Source organism: Dama dama, chromosome 18 (genome assembly GCF_033118175.1).
Source record: "Dama dama isolate Ldn47 chromosome 18, ASM3311817v1, whole genome shotgun sequence".
Taxonomy (NCBI): domain Eukaryota; kingdom Metazoa; phylum Chordata; class Mammalia; order Artiodactyla; family Cervidae; genus Dama; species Dama dama.
Genome location: NC_083698.1, coordinates 282,977 through 302,797, shown reverse-complemented (window position 1 = coordinate 302,797; position 19,821 = coordinate 282,977).

Here is a 19,821-nt window from a genome sequence, read left to right as displayed (position 1 = left end):
TCCCAATTGCCATGCCAAGACTCGAGGAGAATCCCGAGGTGTCCCTCGCACCTAGGCAGGAGTCCTGACGTCGCTGAACAAACATGTGTCTGGAAGGGTCCTCCCCGTTGTAACTCGAGAATATACCCCAGGTTCCGGCCGCAACTCTAGAAAAACCATGAGAATTCCCCCTATCCGCGACATGAGGCCCGATTCCCCTGCACTGCGTGCAGAGCAATTCCGTGTTCCACATCAAACGTGAAAGGAGCCTTGATTTCCTTGATGGCACTCCAGAGAAAACCCAAGATCACTGTCTCAAGTCTAGAGGGATCCTGAGGTCACAGGAGCAACAAGAAAGGGCTCCGTGGACCCCAAATCAACTCGAGATGAGAGCTTAGTCCCTGGCTTCGACTCAAGAGGAGTAAAAACTTTCCACAAGCACCTCAAGAGGAGCCTTCTCTCAGCTACAGGTATGTGAGAGGGACCCTGAGTTTGTGGCCTCAAGTGGAATGGACACTGAGATGCTCTGACTCGAAGTTAGGCCGGATATCGCTGCAGTGAATTAAATGCAGGCTCGTCTTGCATCTCCCAAGACGAAGGGATGTCTGAATCCCCTGTGGAGACCACAGAGAAAGACCTAGTCCTCCGCCTCAACGCGACCAGAGGCCTCACATCCTTTGAAAACTCGAGAGGTCAGCGGAGATCAAGGCTTCCAAAGGAGACGATGCCTGACTCCTCTTGAAAATAGATAGGAGTCCCAGGATGCCTGTGGCACGTGGAAGAGGACACTGGGTCTCCCGCCTCACGTGGAGACACGTCCCAGTTGCCATGCCAAGACTCGAGGAGAATCCCGAGGTGCCCCTCGCACCTAGGCAGGAGTCCTGTCGTGGCTGAACAAACACGTGTCTGGAAGCGCAGTCCTCGTCGTAACTCGAGAATATACCCCAGGTTCCGGCCGCAACTCGAGAAAAACCATGAGATTTCCCCCTCGCCGCGAGTTGAGGCCCGATTCCCCTGCACTGCGTGCAGAGCAATTCCGTGTTCCACATCAAACCTGAAAGGAGCCTTGATTTCCTTGATGGCACTCCAGAGAAAACCCAAGATCACTGTCTCAAGTCTAGAGGGATCCTGAGTTCACTGGAGCAACTCGAAAGGGCTACATGGACCCCAAATCAACTCGAGATGAGAGCTTAGTCCCTGGCTTCGACTCAAGAGGAATACCAACTTTCCACAAGCACCTCAAGAGGAGGCTTCTCTCAACAACAGGTATGTGAGACTGACCCTGAGTTTGTCGCCTCAAGTGGAATGGACACCGAGATGCTCTGACTCGAAGTAAGCCCGGATATCCCTACAGTGAATTGAATGCAGGCTCCTCTTGCATCTCCCAAGACGAAGGGATGTCTGAATCCCCTGTGGAGACCACAGAGAAAGACCTAATTCTCCGCCTCATGAAGACCGGAGGCCTCACATCCTTTGAAAACTCGAGAGGTCCGCGGAGGTCAATGCTTCCAAAGGAGACGATGCCTGACTCCTCTTGAAAATGGATAGGAGTCCCAGGATCCCTGTGGCACGTGGAAAGGGACCCTGGGTCTCCCGCCTCACGTGGAGACGCGTCCAAATTGCCATGCCAAGACTCGAGGAGAATCCCGAGGTGTCCCTCGCACCTAGGCAGGAGTCCTGACATCGCTGAACAAACACGTGGGAAGGGCCCTCCCCGTCGTAACTCGAGAATATACCCCAGGTTCCGGCCGCAACTCGAGAAAAACTATGAGACTTCCCCCTCGCAGCAAGATGAGGCCCGATTCCCCTGCACTGCGTGCAGAGCAATTCCGTGTTCCAAATCAAACGTGAAAGGAGCCTTGATTTCCTTGATGGCACTCCAGAGAAAACCCAAGATCACTGTCTCAAGTCTAGAGGGATCCTGAGGTCACTGGAGCAACATGAAATTTCTCCGTGGACCCCAAATCAACTCGAGATGAGAGCTTAGTCCCTGGCTTCGACTCAAGAGGAATACCAACTTTCCACAAGCACCTCAAGAGGAGGCTTCTCACAACTACATGTATGTGAGAGGACCCTGAGTTTGTGGCCTCAATTGGAATGGACACCGAGATGCTCTGACTCGAAGTAAGGCCGGATATCCCTGCAGTGAATTGAATGCAGGCTCGTCTTGCATCTCCCAAGACGAAGGGATGTCTGTATCCCCTGTGTAGACGACAGAGAAAGACCTAGTCCTCCGCCTCATCGCGAGCGGAGGCCTCACATCCTTTGAAAACTCGAGAGGTCCGCAGAGATCAATGCTTCCAAAGGAGACGATGCCTGACTCCTCTTGAAAATGGATAGGAGTCCCAGGATCCCTGTGGCACGTGGAAAGGGACTCTGGGTCTCCCGATTCACGTGGAGACGGGTCCCAATTGCCATGCCAAGACTCGAGGAGAATCCCAAGGTGTCCCTCGCACCTAGGCAGGAGTCCTGACGTCGCTGAACAAACACGTGTCTGGAAGGGCCCTCCCCGTCGTAACTCGAGAATATACCCCAGGTTCCGGCCGGAACTCGAGAAAAACCATGAGACTTCCGCCTCGCCGCGAGATGAGGCCCGATTCCCCTGCACTGCGTGCAGAGCAATTCCGTGTTCCACATCAAACGAGAAAGGAGCCTTGATTTCCTTGATGGCACTCTAGACAAAACCCAAAGTCACTGTCTCAAGTCTAGATGGAACCTGAGGTCACTGGAGCAACACGAAAGGGCTCCGTGGACCCCAAATCAACTCGAGATGAGAGCTTAGTCCCTGGCTTCGACTCAAGAGGAATACCAACTTTTCACAAGCACCTCAAGAGGAGGATTCTCTCAGCTACAGGTATGTGAGAGAGACCCTGAGTTTGTGGCCTCAAGTGGAATGGACACCGAGATGCTCTGACTTGAAGTAACGCAGGGTATCCCAACAGTGAATTGAATGCAGGCTATTCTTGCATCTCCCAAGACAAAGGGATGTCTGAATCCCCTGTGGAGATGACAGAGAAAGACCTAGTCCTCCGCCTCATCGCGAGCGGAGGCCTCATATCCTCTGAAAACTCGAGAGGTCTGCGGAGGTCAATGCTTCGAAAGGAGACGATGCCTGACTCTTCTTGAAAATGGATAGGACTCCCAGGATCCCTGTGGCACGTGCAAAGGGACCCTGGGTCTCCGGCCTGACGTGGAGACGCGTTCCAATTGCCATGCCAAGACTCGAGGAGAATCCCGAGGTGTCCCTCGCACCTAGGCAGGAGTCCTTACGTAGCTGAACAAACACGTGTCTGGAAGGGCCCTCCCCGTCGTAACTCGAGAATATACCCCAGGTTCCGGCCACAACTCGAGAAAAAACATGAGAATTCCCCCTCGCCGCGAGATGAGGCCCGATTCCCCTGCAATGGGTGCAGAGCAATTCAGTGTTCGACATCAAATGTGAAAGGAGCCTTGATTTCCTTGATGGCACTCCAGAGAAAACCCAAGATCACTTTCTCAAGTCTAGAGGGATCCTGAGGTCACTGGAGCAACAAGAAAGTGATCCGTGGACCCCAAATCAACTGGAGATGAGAGCTGAGTCCCTGGCTTCGACTCAAGAGGAATACCAACTTTCCACAAGCACCTCAAGAGGAGCCTTCTCTCAGCTACAGGTATGTGAGAGGGACCCTGAATTTGTGGCCTCAAGTGGAATGGACACCGAGATGCTCTGACTCGAAGTAAGGCCGGATATCCCTGTAGTGAATTGAAGGCAGGCTCGTCTTGCATCTCCCAAGACGAAGGGATGTCTGAATCCGATGTGGAGACAACAGAGAAAGACCTAATTTTCCGCCTCATCGCGACCGGAGGCCTCACATCCTTTGAAAACTCGAGAGGTCCGCGGAGATCAATGCTTCCAAAGGAGACGATGCCTGACTCTTCTTGAAAATGTATAGGAGTCCCAGGATCCCTGTGGCACGTGGAAAGGGACCCTGGGTCACCCGCCTCACGTGGAGACGCATCCCAATTGCCATGCCAAGACTCAAGGAGAATCCCGAGGTGTCCCTCGCACCTAGACACGAGTCCTGACGTCGCTGAACAAACACGTGTCTGGAAGGGCCATCCTCGTCGTAACTCGAGAATATACCCCAGGTTCTGGCCGCAACTCGAGAAAAACCATGAGACTTCCCCCTCGCCGCGAGATGAGGCCCGCTTCCCCTGCACTGCGTGCAGAGCAATTCCGTGTTCCACATCAAACGTGAAAGGAGCCTTGATTTCCTTGATGGCACTCCAGAGAAAACCCAAGATCACTGTCTCAAGTCTAGAGGGATCCTGAGGTCACTGGAGCAACACGAAAGGGCTCCGTGGACCCCAAATCAACTCGAGATGAGAGCTTCGTCCCTGACTTCGACTCAAGAGGAATACCAACTTTCCACAAGCAACTTAAGAGGAGGCTTCTCTCAGATACAAGTACGTGAGAGGGACCCTGATTTTGTGGCCTCAAGTGGAATGGACACCGAGATGCTCTGACTCGAAGTAAGGCCGGATATCCCTGCAGTGAATTGAATGCAGGCTCGTCTTGCATCTCCCAAGACGAAGGGATGTCTGAATCTCCTGTGGAGACCACAGAGAAAGACCTAGTCCTCCGCCTCATCGCGACCGGAGGCCTCACATCCTTTGAAAACTCGAGAGGTCCGCGGAGATCAATGCTTCCAAATGAGACGATGGCTGACTCCTCCTGAAAATGGATAGGAATCCCCGGATCCCTGTGGCAACTGGAAAGGGACCCTGGGAGTCCCGCCTCATGTGGAGATGCGTCCCAATTGCCATGCCAAGAGTCGAGGAGAATCCCGAGGTGTCCCTCGCACCTAGGCAGGAGTCCTGACGTCGCTGAACAAACACGTGTCTGGAAGGGCCCTCCCCGTCGTAACTCGAGAATATACCCCAGGTTCCGGCCGCAACTCGAGAAAAACCATGAGACTTCCCCCTCGCCGCGAGATGAGGCCAGATTCCCCTGCACTGCGTGCAGAGCAATTCCGTGTTCCACATCAAACGTGAAAGGAGCCTTGATTTCCTTGATGGCACTCCAGAGAAAACCCAAGATCACTGTCTCAAGTCTGGAGGGATCCTGAGGTCACTGGAGCAACATCAAAGGGCTCCGTGGACCCCAAATCAACTCGAGATGAGAGCTTCGTCCCTGGCTTCGACTCAAGAGGAATACCAACTTTCCAAGAGCACATCAAGAGGAGGCTTCTCTCAGCTACAGGTATGTGAGAGGGACCCGGAGATTGTGGCCTCAAGTGGAATGGACACCGAGATGCTCTGACTCGAAGTAAGGCTGGATATCCCTGCAGTGAATTGAATGCAGGCTGTTCTTGCATCTCCCTAGACGAAGGGATGTTTTAAACCCCGGTGGAGACGACAGAGAAAGACCTACTCGTCCGCCTCATCGCGACCGGAGGCCTCACATCCTTTGAAAACTCGAGAGGTCCGCGGAGATCAATGCTTCTAAAGGAGACGATGCCTGACTCCTCTTGAAAATGGATAGGAGTCCCAGGATCCCTGTGGCACGTGGAAAGGGACCCTGGGTCTCCCGCCTCATGTGGAGATGCGTCCCAATTGCCATGCCAAGACTCGAGGAGAATCCCGAGGTGTCCCTCGCACCTAGGCAGGAGTCCTGACGTCGCTGAACAAACATGTGTCTGGAAGGGTCCTCCCCGTTGTAACTCGAGAATATACCCCAGGTTCCGGCCGCAACTCTAGAAAAACCATGAGAATTCCCCCTATCCGCGACATGAGGCCCGATTCCCCTGCACTGCGTGCAGAGCAATTCCGTGTTCCACATCAAACGTGAAAGGAGCCTTGATTTCCTTGATGGCACTCCAGAGAAAACCCAAGATCACTGTCTCAAGTCTAGAGGGATCCTGAGGTCACAGGAGCAACAAGAAAGGGCTCCGTGGACCCCAAATCAACTCGAGATGAGAGCTTAGTCCCTGGCTTCGACTCAAGAGGAATACCAACTTTCCACAAGCACCTCAAGAGGAGCCTTCTCTCAGCTACAGGTATGTGAGAGGGACCCTGAGTTTGTGGCCTCAAGTGGAATGGACACTGAGATGCTCTGACTCGAAGTTAGGCCGGATATCGCTGCAGTGAATTAAATGCAGGCTCGTCTTGCATCTCCCAAGACGAAGGGATGTCTGAATCCCCTGTGGAGACCACAGAGAAAGACCTAGTCCTCCGCCTCAACGCGACCAGAGGCCTCACATCCTTTGAAAACTCGAGAGGTCAGCGGAGATCAAGGCTTCCAAAGGAGACGATGCCTGACTCCTCTTGAAAATAGATAGGAGTCCCAGGATGCCTGTGGCACGTGGAAAAGGACACTGGGTCTCCCGCCTCACGTGGAGACACGTCCCAGTTGCCATGCCAAGACTCGAGGAGAATCCCGAGGTGCCCCTCGCACCTAGGCAGGAGTCCTGTCGTGGCTGAACAAACACGTGTCTGGAAGGGCAGTCCCCGTCGTAACTCGAGAATATACCCCAGGTTCCGGCCGCAACTCGAGAAAAACCATGAGATTTTCCCCTCGCCGCGAGTTGAGGCCCGATTCCCCTGCACTGCGTGCAGAGCAATTCCGTGTTCCACATCAAACCTGAAAGGAGCCTTGATTTCCTTGATGGCACTCCAGAGAAAACCCAAGATCACTGTCTCAAGTCTAGAGGGATCCTGAGTTCACTGGATCAACTCGAAAGGGCTACATGGACCCCAAATCAACTCGAGATGAGAGCTTAGTCCCTGGCTTCGACTCAAGAACAATACCAACTTTCCACAAGCACCTCAAGAGGAGGCTTCTCTCAACAACAGGTATGTGAGAGCGACCCTGAGTTTGTCGCCTCAAGTGGAATGGACACCGAGATGCTCTGACTCGAAGTAAGCCCGGATATCCCTACAGTGAATTGAATGCAGGCTCCTCTTGCATCTCCCAAGACGAAGGGATGTCTGAATCCCCTGTGGAGACCACAGAGAAAGACCTAATTCTCCGCCTCATGAAGACCGGAGGCCTCACATCCTTTGAAAACTCGAGAGGTCCGCGGAGGTCAATGCTTCCAAAGGAGACGATGCCTGACTCCTCTTGAAAAGGGATAGGAGTCCCAGGATCCCTGTGACACGTGGAAAGGGACCCTGGGTCTCCCGCCTCACGTGGAGACGCGTCCAAATTGCCATGCCAAGACTCGAGGAGAATCCCGAGGTGTCCCTCGCACCTAGGCAGGAGTCCTGACATCGCTGAACAAACACGTGGGAAGGGCCCTCCCCGTCGTAACTCGAGAATATACCCCAGGTTCCGGCCGCAACTCGAGAAAAACTATGAGACTTCCCCCTCGCAGCAAGATGAGGCCCGATTCCCCTGCACTGCGTGCAGAGCAATTCCGTGTTCCAAATCAAACGTGAAAGGAGCCTTGATTTCCTTGATGGCACTCCAGAGAAATCCCAAGATCACTGTCTCAAGTCTAGAGGGATCCTGAGGTCACTGGAGCAACATGAAATTTCTCCGTGGACCCCAAATCAACTCGAGATGAGAGCTTAGTCCCTGGCTTCGACTCAAGAGGAATACCAACTTTCCACAAGCACCTCAAGAGGAGGCTTCTCACAACTACAGGTATGTGAGAGGACCCTGAGTTTGTGGCCTCAATTGGAATGGACACCGAGATGCTCTGACTCGAAGTAAGGCCGGATATCCCTGCAGTGAATTGAATGCAGGCTCGTCTTGCATCTCCCAAGACGAAGGGATGTCTGTATCCCCTGTGGAGACGACAGAGAAAGACCTAGTCCTCCGCCTCATCGAGAGCGGAGGCCTCACATCCTTTGAAAACTCGAGAGGTCCGCGGAGATCAATGCTTCCAAAGGAGACGATGCCTGACTCCTCTTGAAAATGGATAGGAGTCCCAGGATCCCTGTGGCACGTGGAAAGGGACTCTGGGTCTCCCGACTCACGTGGAGACGGGTCCCAATTGCCATGCCAAGACTCGAGGAGAATCCCAAGGTGTCCCTCGCACCTAGGCAGGAGTCCTGACGTCGCTGAACAAACACGTGTCTGGAAGGGCCCTCCCCGTCGTAACTCGAGAATATACCCCAGGTTCCGGCCGGAACTCGAGAAAAACCATGAGACTTCCGCCTCGCCGCGAGATGAGGCCCGATTCCCCTGCATTGCGTGCAGAGCAATTCCGTGTTCCACATCAAACGAGAAAGGAGCCTTGATTTCCTTGATGGCACTCTAGACAAAACCCAAAGTCACTTTCTCAAGTCTAGATGGAACCTGAGGTCACTGGAGCAACACGAAAGGGCTCAGTGGACCCCAAATCAACTCGAGATGAGAGCTTAGTCCCTGGCTTCGACTCAAGAGGAATACCAAGTTTCCACAAGCACCTCAAGAGGAGGCTTCTCTCAGCTACAGGTATGTGAGAGGTACCCTGAGTTTGTGGCCTCAAGTGGAATGGACACCGAGATGCTCTGACTCGAAGTAAGGCCGGATATCCGTGCAGTGAATTGAATACAAGCTCGTCTTGCATATCCCAAGACGAAGGGATGTCTGAATCCCCTGTGGAGACCACAGAGAAAGACCTAGTCCTCCGCCTCATCGCGACCGGAGGCCTCACATCCTTTGAAAACTTGAGAGGTCCGCGGAGATCAATGCTTCCAAAGGAGACGATGCCTGACTCCTCTTGAAAATGGTGAGGAGTCCCAGGATCCCTGTCCACATTGACGGGGAACCTGGGTCTCCCGCTTCACGTGGAGACACGTCGCAATTGCCATGCCAAGACTCGAGGAGAATCCCGAGGTGTCCCTCGCACCTAGGCAGGAGTCCTGATGTGGCTGAACAAACACGTGTCTGGAAGGGCCCTCCCCATCTTAACTCGAGAATATACCCCAGGTTCCGGCCGCAACTCGAGAAAAACCATGAGACTTCCCCCTCGCCACGAGATGTGGCCCGATTCCCCTGCACTGCGTGCAGAGCAATTCCGTGTTCCACATCAAACGTGAAAGGAGCCTTGATTTCCTTGATGGCACTCCAGAGAAAACCCAAGATCACTGTCTCAAGTCTAGAGGGATCCTGAGGTCACAGAAGAAACAAGAAAGGGCTCCGTGGACCCCAAATCAACTCGAGATGAGAGCTTAGTCCCTGGCTTCGACTCAAGAAGAATACTAACTTTCCACAAGAACCTCAAGAGGAGGCTTCTCTCAGCTACAGGTATGTGAGAGGGACCCTGAGTTTGTGGCCTCAAGTGGAATGGACACAGAGATTCTCTGACTCGAAGTAAAGCCAGATATCCCTGCAGTGCAGTGAATGCAGGCTCGTCCTGCATCTCCCAAGACGAAGTTTTGTCTGAATATCCTGTGGAGACGACAGAGAAAGACCTAGTCCTCCGCCTCATCGCGACCGGAGGCCTCACATCCTTTGAGAACTTGAGAGGTCTGCGGAGATCAATGCTTAGAAAGGAAACGATGGCTGACTCCTCTTGAAAATGGATTGGAGTCCCAGGATCCCTGTGGCACGTGGAAAGGGACCTTGGGTTTCCCGCCTCATGTGGAGACGCGTGCCAATTGCCATGCCAAGACTCGAGGAGAATCCCGAGGTGTCCCTCGCACCTAGGCAGGAGTCCTGAGGTCGCTGAACAAATATGTGTCTGGAAGGGCCCTCCCCGACGTAACTCGAGAATATACCCCAGGTTGCGGCCGCAACTCGAGAAAAACCATGAGACTTCAACTTCGCCGCGAGATGAGGCCCGATTCCCCTGCACTGCGTGCAGAGCAATTCCGTGTTCCACATCAAACGTGAAAGGAGACTTGATTTCCTTGATGGCACTCCAGAGAAAACCCAAGATCACTGTCTCAAGTCTATAGGTATCCAGAGGTCACTGGAGCAACACTAAAAGGCTCCGTGTACCCCGAATCAACTCGAGATGATATCTTAGTCCCTGGCTTCAACTCAAGAGGAATACCAACTTTCCACAAGCCCCTCAAGAGGAGGCTTCTCTCATCTACAGGTATGTGAGAGGTACCCTGAGTATGTGGCCTCAAGTGGAATGGACACTGAGATGCTCTGACTCGAAGTAAGGCTGGATATCCATGCAGTGAATTGAATGAAGGCTCTTCTTGCATCTACCAAGACGAAGGGATGTCTGAATCCCCTGTGGAGACCACAGAGAGACCTAGTCTTCCGCCTCAACGGGAGCGGAGGACTCACATCCTTTAAAAACTCGAGAGATCCGCGGAGATCAATGCTTCCAAAGGAGACGATGCCTGACTCCTCTTGAAAATAGAGAGGAGTCCCAGGATGCCTGTGGCACGTTGAAAGGGACACTGGGTCTCCCGCCTCACGTGGAGACGAGTCCCAATTGCCATGCCAAGACTCGTGGAGAATCCCGAGGTGTCCCTCGCACCTAGGCAGGAGTCCTGACGTCGCTGAACAAACACGTGTCTGGAAGGGCCCTGCCCGTCGTAACTCGAGAATATACCCCAGGTTCCGGCCGCAACTCGAGAAAAACCATGAGACTTCCCCCTCGCCGCGAGATGAGGCCCGATTCCCCTGCACTGCATGCAGAGCAATTCCGTTTTCCACATCAAACGTGAAAGGAGCCTTGATTTCCTTGATGGCACTCCAGAGAAAACCCAAGTTTACTGTTTCAAGTCTAGAGGGATCCTGAGGTCACTGGAGCAACACGAAAGGGCTCCGTGGACTACAAATCAACTAGAGATGAGAGCTTAGTCCCTGGCTTCGACTCAATAGGAATACCAACTTTCCACAATCAACTCAAGAGGAGGCTTCTGTCAGCTACAGGTATGTGAGAGGGACCCTGAGTTTGTTGCCTCAAGTGGAATGGACACCGAGATGCTCTGACTCGAAGTAAGGCCGGATATCCCTGCAGTGAATTGAATGCAGGCTCGTCTTGCATCTCCCAAGACGAAGGGATGTCTGAATCCCCTGTGGAGACCACAGAGAAAGACCTCGTTCCCCGCCTCATCGAGACCGGAGGCCTCATATCCTTTGAAAATTCGAGAGGTCCGCGGAGATCAATGCTTCCAAAGGAGAAGATGCCTGACTCTTCTTGAAAATGGATAGGAGTCCCAGGATATCTGTGGCACGTGGAAAGGGACACTGGGTCTCCCGCCTCACGTGGAGACGCGTCCCAATTGCCATGCCAAGACTCGAGGAGAATCCCGAGGTGTCCCTCGCACCTAGGGAGGAGTCCTGACGTCGCTGAACAAACACGTGTCTGGAAGGGCCCTCCCCGTCGTAACTCGAGAATATACCCCAGGTTCCGGCCGTAACTCGAGAAAAACCATGAGACTTCCCCCTCGCCGCGAGATGAGACCCGATTCCCCTGCACTGCGTGCAGAGCAATTCCATGTTCCACATCAAACGTCAAAGGATCCTTGATTTCTTTGATGGCACTCCAGAGAATACCCAAGTTCACTGTCTCAAGTCTAGAGGGATCCTGAGGTCACTGGAGCAACACGAAAGGGCTCCGTGGACCCCAAATCAACTCGAGATGAGAGCTTAGTCCCTGGCTTCGACTCAAGAGGAATACCAACTTTCCACAAGCACCTCAAGAGGAGGCTTCTCTCAGCTCCAGGTATGTGAGAGGGCCCCTGAGTTTGTGGCCTCAAGTGGAATGGACACCGAGATGCTCTGACTCGAAGTAAGGCCGGATATCCCTGCAGTGAATTGAATGCAGGCTCGTCTTGCATCTCCCAAGATGAAGGGATGTCTGAATCCCCTGTGGAGACCACAGAGAAAGACCTAATTTTCCGCCTCATCGCGACCGGAGGCCTCACATCCTTTGAAAATTGGAGAGGTACGCGGAGATCAATACTTCCAAAGGAGACGATTCCTGACTCCTCTTGAAAATGGATAGGAGTCCCAGGATCCCTGTGGCACGTGGAAAGGGACCCTGGGTCTCCCGCCTCACGTGGAGACGCGTCCCAATTGCCATGCCAAGACTCGAGGAGAATCCCTAGGTGTCCTTCGCACCTAGGCAGGAGTCCTGAAGTTGCTGAACAAACACGTGTCTCGAAGGGCCCTCCCCGTCGTAACTCGAGAATATACCCCAGGTTCCGGCCGCAACTCGAGAAAAACCATGAGACTTCCCCCCTTGCCGCGAGATGAGGCCCGATTCCCCAGCACTGCGTGCAGAGACATTCCGTGTTCCACATCAAACGTGAAAGGAGCCTTGATTTCCTTGATGGCACTCCAGAGAAAACCCAAGATCACTGTCTCAAGTCTAGAGGGATCCTGAGGTCACTGGAGCAACACGAAAGGGGTCCGTGGACCCCAAATCAACTCGAGATGAGAGCTTAGTCCCTGGCTTCGACTCAAGAGGAATACCAACTTTCCACAAGCACCTCAAGAGGAGGCTTCTCTCAGCTACAGGTATGTGAGAGGGACCCTGAGTTTGTGGCCTCAAGTGGAATGGACACCGAGATGCTCTGACTCGAAGTAAGGCCGGATATCCCTGCAGTGAATTGAATGCAGGCTCGTCTTGCATCTCCCACGACGAAGGGATGTCTGAATCCCCTGTGGAGACGACAGAGAAAGAACTAGTCCTCCGCCTCATCGCGTCCGGAGGCCTCACATCGTTTGTAAACTCGAGAGGTCTGCAGAGAGCAATGCTTCCAAAGGAGACGATGCCTGACTCCTTCTGAAAATGGATAGGAGTCCCAGGATCCCTATGGTACGTGGAAAGGGACCCTGGGTCTCCCGCCTCACGTTGAGACGCGTCCCAATTGCCATGCCAAGACTTGAGGAGAATCCCGAGTTGTCCCTCGCACCTAGGCAGGAGTCCTGACGTCACTGAACAAACACGTGTCTGGAAGGGCCTTCCCGTCGTAACTCGAGAATATACCCCAGGTTCCGACCGCAACTCGAATAAAACCATGAGACTTCCCCCTCGCCGCGAGATGAGGCCCGATTCCCCTGCACTGCGTGCAGAGCAATTCCGTGTTCCACATGAAACGTGAAAGGAGCCTTGATTTCCTTGATGGAACTCTAGACAAAACCTAAGATCACTGTCTCAAGTCTATAGGGATCCTGAGGTCACTGTAGCAACAACAAAGCGCTCTGTGGACCCCAAATCAACTCGAGATGAGAGCTTAGTCCCTGGCTTCGACTCAAGAGGAATACCAACTTTCCACAAGCACCTCAAGAGGAGGCTTCTGTCAGCTACAGTTATATTTGAGGGACCGGAGTTTGTGGCCTCAAGTGGAATGGACACCGAGATGATCTGACTCGAAGTAAGCCCGGATATCCCAACAGTGAATTGAATGCAGGCTCGTCTTGCATCTCCCAAGATGAAGGGATGTCTGAATCCCCTGTGGAGACGACAGACAAAGACCTAGTCCTCCGCCTCATCACGACCGGAGGCCTCACATCCTTTGAAAACTCGAAAGGTCTGCAGAGATCAATGCTTCCAAAGGAGACGATGCCTGACTCCTCTTAAAAATGGATAGGAGCCCCAGGATCCCTGTGGCACGTGGAAAGGGACACTGGGTCTCCCGCCTCACGTGGAGACGCGTGCCAATTGCCAGGCCAAGACTCAAGGAGAATCCCGAGGTGTCCCTCGCACCTAGGCAGGAGTCCTGACATCGCTGAACAAACACGTGTCTGGAAGGGCCTTCCCCGTCGTAACTCGAGAATATACCCCAGGTTCCGGCCACAACTCGAGAAAAACCATGAGATTTCCCCTTCACCGCGAGATGAGGCCCGATTCCCCTGCACTGCGTGCAGAGCAATTCCGTGTTCCACATCAAACGTGAAAGGAGCCTTGATTTCCTTAATGGCACTCCAGAGAAAACCCAAGATCACTGTCTCAAGTCTAGAGGGATCCTGAGGTCACAGGAGCAACACGAAAGCGCTCCGTGGACCCCAAATCAACTCGAGATGAGAGCTTAGTCCCTGGCTTCGACTCAAGAGGAATACCCACTTTCCACAAGCACCTCAAGAGGAGGCTTCTGTCAGCTACAGGTATCTGAGAGGGACCCTGAGTTTGTGGCCTCAAGTTGAATGGACACCGAGATCCTCTGACTCGAAGTAAGGCCGGATATCCCTGCAGTGAATTGAATGCAGGCTCGTCTTGCATCTCCCAAGATGAAGGGATATCTGAATCCCCTGTGGAGACGACAGAGAAAGACCTAGTCCTCCGCCTCATCGCGACCGGAGGCCTCACATCCTTTGAAAATTCGAGAGGTCTGCGGAGATCAATGCTTCCAAAGGAGACGATGCCTGACTCTTCTTGAAAATGGATAGGAGTCCCAGGATCCCTATGGCACGTGCAAAGGGACCCTGGGTCTCCCGCCTCACGTGGAGACGCGTCCCAATTGCCATGCCAAGACTCGAGGAGAATCCCGAAGTGTCCCTCGCACCTAGGCAGGAGTCCTGACGTCGCTGAAAAAACACGTGTCTGGAAGGGCCCTCCCCGTCGTAACTCGAGAATATACCCCAGGTTCCGGCCGCAACTCGAGAAAAACCATGAGACTTTCCCCTCGCGGCGAGATGAGGTCCAATTCCCCTGCACTGCGTGCAGAGCAATTCCGTGTTCCACATCAAACATGATAGGAGCCTTGATTTCCTTGATGGCACTCCAGAGAAAACCCAAGATCACTGTCTCAAGTCTAGAGGGATCCTGAGGTCACTGGAGCAACAGGAAAGGGCTCCGTGGACCCAAAATCAACTCGAGATGAGAGCTTAGTCCATGGCTTCGACTCAAGAGGAATACAAACTTTCCACAGGCACCTCAAGAGGAGGCTTCTGTCAGCTACAGTTATATTTGAGGGACCGGAGTTTGTGGCCTCAAGTGGAATGGACACCGAGATGCTCTGACTCGAAGTAAGGCCGGATATCCCTGCAGTGAATTGAATGCAGGCTCGTCTTGCATCTTCCAAGACGAAGGGATGTCTGAATCCGCTGTGGAGACCACAGAGAAAGACCTAGTCTTCCGCCTCATCGCGACCGGAGGCCACATATCCTTTGAAAATTCGAGAGGTATGCGGAGATCAATGCTTCCAAAGGAGACGATGCCTGACTCCTCTTGAAAATGGATAGGAGTCCCAGGATCCCTGTGGCACGTGGAAAGGGACCCTGGGTCTCCCGCCTCACGTGGAGACGCGTCTCAATTGCCCTGCCAAGACTCGAGGAGAATCCCGAGGTGTCCCACGCACCTAGGCAGGAGTCCTGACGTCGCTGAACAAACACGTGTCTGGAAGGGCCCTCCCCGTCGTAACTCGAGAATATACCCCAGGTTCCGGCCGCAACTCGAGAAAAACCATGAGACTTCGCCCTCGCCGCGAGATGAGGCCCGATTCACCAGCACTGCATGCAGAGCAATTCCATGTTCTACATCAAACTTGAAAGGAGCCTTGATTTCCTTGATGGCACTCCAGAGAAAACCCAAGATCACTGTCTCAAGTCTAGAGGGATCCTGAGGTCACTGGAGCAACACGAAAGGTCTCCGTGGACCCCAAATCAACTCGAGATGAGAGCTTAGTCCCTGGCTTCGAGTCAAGAGGAATACCAACTTTCCACAAGCACCTCAAGAGGAGGCTTCTCTCAGCTACAGGTATGTGAGAGGGCCCCTGAGTTTGTTGCCTCAAGTGGAATGGACACCGAGATGCTCTGACTCGAAGTAAGGCCGGATATCCCTGCAGTGAATTGAATGCAGGCTCGTCTTGCATCTCCCCAGACGAAGGGATGTCTTAATCCCCTGTGAACACCACAGAGATAAACCTACTTCTCCGCCTCATCGCGACCGGAGGCCTCACATCCTCTGAAAACTCGAGAGGTCTGCGGAGATCAATGCTTCCAAAGGAGACGATGCCTGACTCCTCTTTAAAATGGATAGGAGTCCCAGGATCCCTGTGGCACGTGCAAAGGGACACTGGGTCTCCCGCCTCACGTGGAGAGGCATCCCAATTTCCATGCCAGACTCGAGGAGAATCTTGAGGTGTCCCTTGCACCTAGGCAGGAGTCCTGACTTCGCTTAACAAACACGTGTCTGGAAGGGCCCTCCCCGTCGTAACTCGAGAATATACCCCAGGTTCGGTCCGCAACTCGAGAAAAACCATGAGACTTCCCCCTCGCAGCGAGATGAGGCCCGATTCCCCTGAACTGCGTGCAGAGCAATTCCGTGTTCCACATCAAACGTGAAAGGAGCCTTGATTTCCTTGATGGCACTCCAGAGAAAACCCAAGATCACTGTCTCAAGTCTAGAGGGATCCTGAGGTCACTGGAGCAACACGAAAGGGCTCCGGGGACCCCAAATCAACTCGAGATGAGAGCTTAGTCCCTGGCTTCAACTCAAGAGGAATGCCAACTTTCCACAAGCACCTCAAGAGGAGGCTTCTCTCAGCTACAGGTATGTGAGAGGGACCCTGAGTTTGTGGCCTCAAGTGGAAGGGACACCGAGATGCTCTGACTCGAAGTAAGGCCGGATATCCCTGCAGTGAATTGAATGCAGGCTCGTCCTGCATCTCCCAAGACGAAGTTTTGTCTGAATATCCTGTGGAGACGAAAGAGAAAGACCTAGTCCTCAGCCTCATCGCGACCGGAGGCCTCACATCCTTTGAAAATTCGAGAGGTATGCAGAGATCAATGCTTCCAAAGAGACGATGCCTGACTCCTCTTGAAAATGGATAGGAGACCCAGGATCCCTGTGGCACGTGGAAAGGGACCCTGGGTCACCCGCCTCACGTGGAGACGCGTCCAAATTGCCATGCCAAGACTCGAGGAGAATCCCGAGGTGTCCCTCACACCTAGGCAGGAGTCCTGACCTCGCTGAACAAACACGTGTCTGGAAGGTCCATCCCCGTCGTAACTCGAGAATATACCCCAGGTTCCGGCCGCAACTCGAGAAAAACAATGAGACTTCCCCCACGCCGCGAGATGAGGCCCGATTCCCCTGCACTGCGTGCAGAGCAATTCCGTGTTCCACATCAAACATGAAAGGAGCCTTGACTTCCTTGATGGCACTCCAGAGAAAACCCAAGATCACTGTCTCAAGTCTAGAGGGATCCTGAGGTTACTGGAGCAACACGAAAGGGCTCCGTGGACCCCAAATCAACTCGAGATGAGAGCTTAGTCCCTGGCTTCGACTCAAGAGGAATACCAACTTTCCACAAGCACCTCAAGAGGAGGCTTCACTCAGCTACAGGTATATTTGAGGGACCCCGAGTTTGTGGCCTCAAGTGGAATGGACACCGAGATGCTCTGACTCGAAGTAAGGCCGGATATCCCTGCAGTGAATTGAATGCAGGCTCGTCTTGCATCTGCCAAGACGAAGGGATGTTTGAATAACCTGTGGAGACGACAGAGAAAGACCTAGTCCTCCGCCTCATCGCGACCGGAGGCCTCACATCCTTTGAAAATTCGAGAGGTATGCGGAGATCAATGCTTCCAAAGAGACGATGCCTGACTCCTCTTGAAAATGGATAGGAGTCCCAGGATCCCTGTGGCACGTGGAAAGGGACCCTGGGTCTCCCGCCTCACGTGGAGACGCGTCCCAATTGCCATGCCAAGACTCGAGGAGAATCCCGAGGTGTCCCTCGCACCTAGGCAGGAGTCCTGACGTCACTGAACAAACACGTGTCTGGAAGGGTTCTCCCAATCGTATCTCGAGAATATACCCCAGGTTCCGGCAGCAAATCGAGAAAAAACATGAGATTTCCCCCTCGCCGCGAGTTGGGGCCCGATTCCCCTGCACTGCATGCAGAGCAATTCCGGGTTCCACATCAAACGTGAAAGGAGCCTTGATTTCCTTGATGGCACTCCAGAGAAAACCCAAGATCACTCTCTCAAGTGTAGAGGGATCCTGAGGTCACTGGAGCAACACGAAAGGGCTCCGTGGACCCCAAATCAACTCGAGATGAGAGCTTAGTCCCTGGCTTCGACTCAAGAGGAATACCAACTTTCCACAAGCACCTCAAGAGGAGGCTTCTCTCAGCTACAGTTATGTGAGAGTGACCCTGAATTTGTGGCCTCAAGTGTAATGGACACCGAGATGCTCTGACTCGAAGTAAGGCCGGATATCCCTGCAGTGAATTGAATGCAGGCTCGTCTTTCATCTCCCAAGACGAAGGGTTGTCTGAATCCCCTATGGAGACCACATAGAAAGACCTAGTTCTCCACCTCAACGCAACCGGAGGCCTCATATCCTTTGAAAACTCGAGAGGTCCGCGGAGATCAATACTTCTGAAGGAGACGATGCCTGACTCCTCTTGAAAATGAATAGGAGTCCCAGGATCCCTGTGGCACGTGGAAAGGGACCCTGGGTCTCCCGCCTCACGTGGAGACGCATCCCAATTGCCATGCCAAGACTCGAGGAGAATCCCGAGGTGTCCCTCGCACCTAGGCAGGAGTCCTGACGTCGCTGAACAAACACGTGTCTGGAAGGGCCCTCCCCGTCGTAACTCGAGAATATACCCCAGGTTCCGGCCGCAACTCGAGAAAAACCATGAGACTTCAACTTCGCCGCGAGATTAGGCCCGATTCCGCTGCACTGCGTGCAGAGAAATTCCGTTTTCCACATCAAACGTGAAAGGAGCCTTGATTTCCTTGTGGCACTCCAGAGAAAACCCAAGATCACTGTCTCAAGTCTAGAGGAATCCTGAAGTCACTGGAGCAACACCAAAGGGCTCCGTGGACCCCAAATCAACTCGTGATGAGAGCTTAGTCCCTGGCTTCGACTCAAGAGGAATCCCAACTTTCCACAAGCACCTCAAGAGGAGGCTTCTCTCAGCTACAGGTATGTGAGAGGGACCCTGAGTTTGTGGCCTCAAGTGGAATGGACACCGAGATGCTCTGACTCGAAGTAAGGCCGGATATCCCTGCAGTGAATTGAATGCAGGCTCGTCTTGCATCTCCCAAGACGAAGGGATGTCTGAATCCCCTGTGGAGATGACAGAGAAAGACCGAGTTCTCCGCCTCATCGCGACCGGAGGCCTCACATCCTTTGAAACGTCGAGAGGTCCGCGGAGATCAATGCTTCCAAAGGAGACGATGCCTGACTCCTCTTGAAAATGGATAGGAGTCCCAGGATCCCTGTGGCACGTGGAAAGGGACCCTGGGTCTCCCGCCTCACGTGGAGACGCCTCCCAATTGCCATGCCAAGACTCGAGGAGAATCCCGAGGTGTCCCTCGCTCGTAGGCAGGAGTCCTGACGTCTCTGAACAAACACGTGTCTGGAAGGGCCATCCCCGTCGTAACTCGAGAATATACCCCAGGTTCCGGCCGCAACTCGAGAAAAACTATGAGACTTCCCCCTCACCTCGAGATGAGGCCCGATTCCCCTGGACTGCGTGCAGAGCAATTCCGTGTTCCACATCAAACGCGAAGGGAGCCTTGATTTCCTTGATGGCTCTCCAGAGAAAACCCAAGATCACTGTCTCAAGTCTAGAGGGATCCTGAGGTCACTGTAGCAACAACAAAGCGCTCTGTGGACCCCAAATCAACTCGAGATGAGAGCTTAGTCCCTGGCTTCGACTCAAGAGGAATACCAACTTTCCACAAGCACCTCAAGAGGAGGCTTCTGTCAGCTACAGTTATATTTGAGGGACCGGAGTTTGTGGCCTCAAGTGGAATGGACACCGATATGATCTGACTCGAAGTAAGCCCAGATATCCCAACAGTGAATTGAATGCAGGCTCGTCTTGCATCTCCCAAGATGAAGGGATGTCTGAATCCCCTGTGGAGACGACAGAAGAAGACCTAGTCCTCCGCCTCATCACGACCGGAGGCCTCACATCCTTTGAAAACTCGAAAGGTCTGCAGAGATCAATGCTTCCAAAGGAGACGATGCCTGACTCCTCTTAAAAATGGATAGGAGC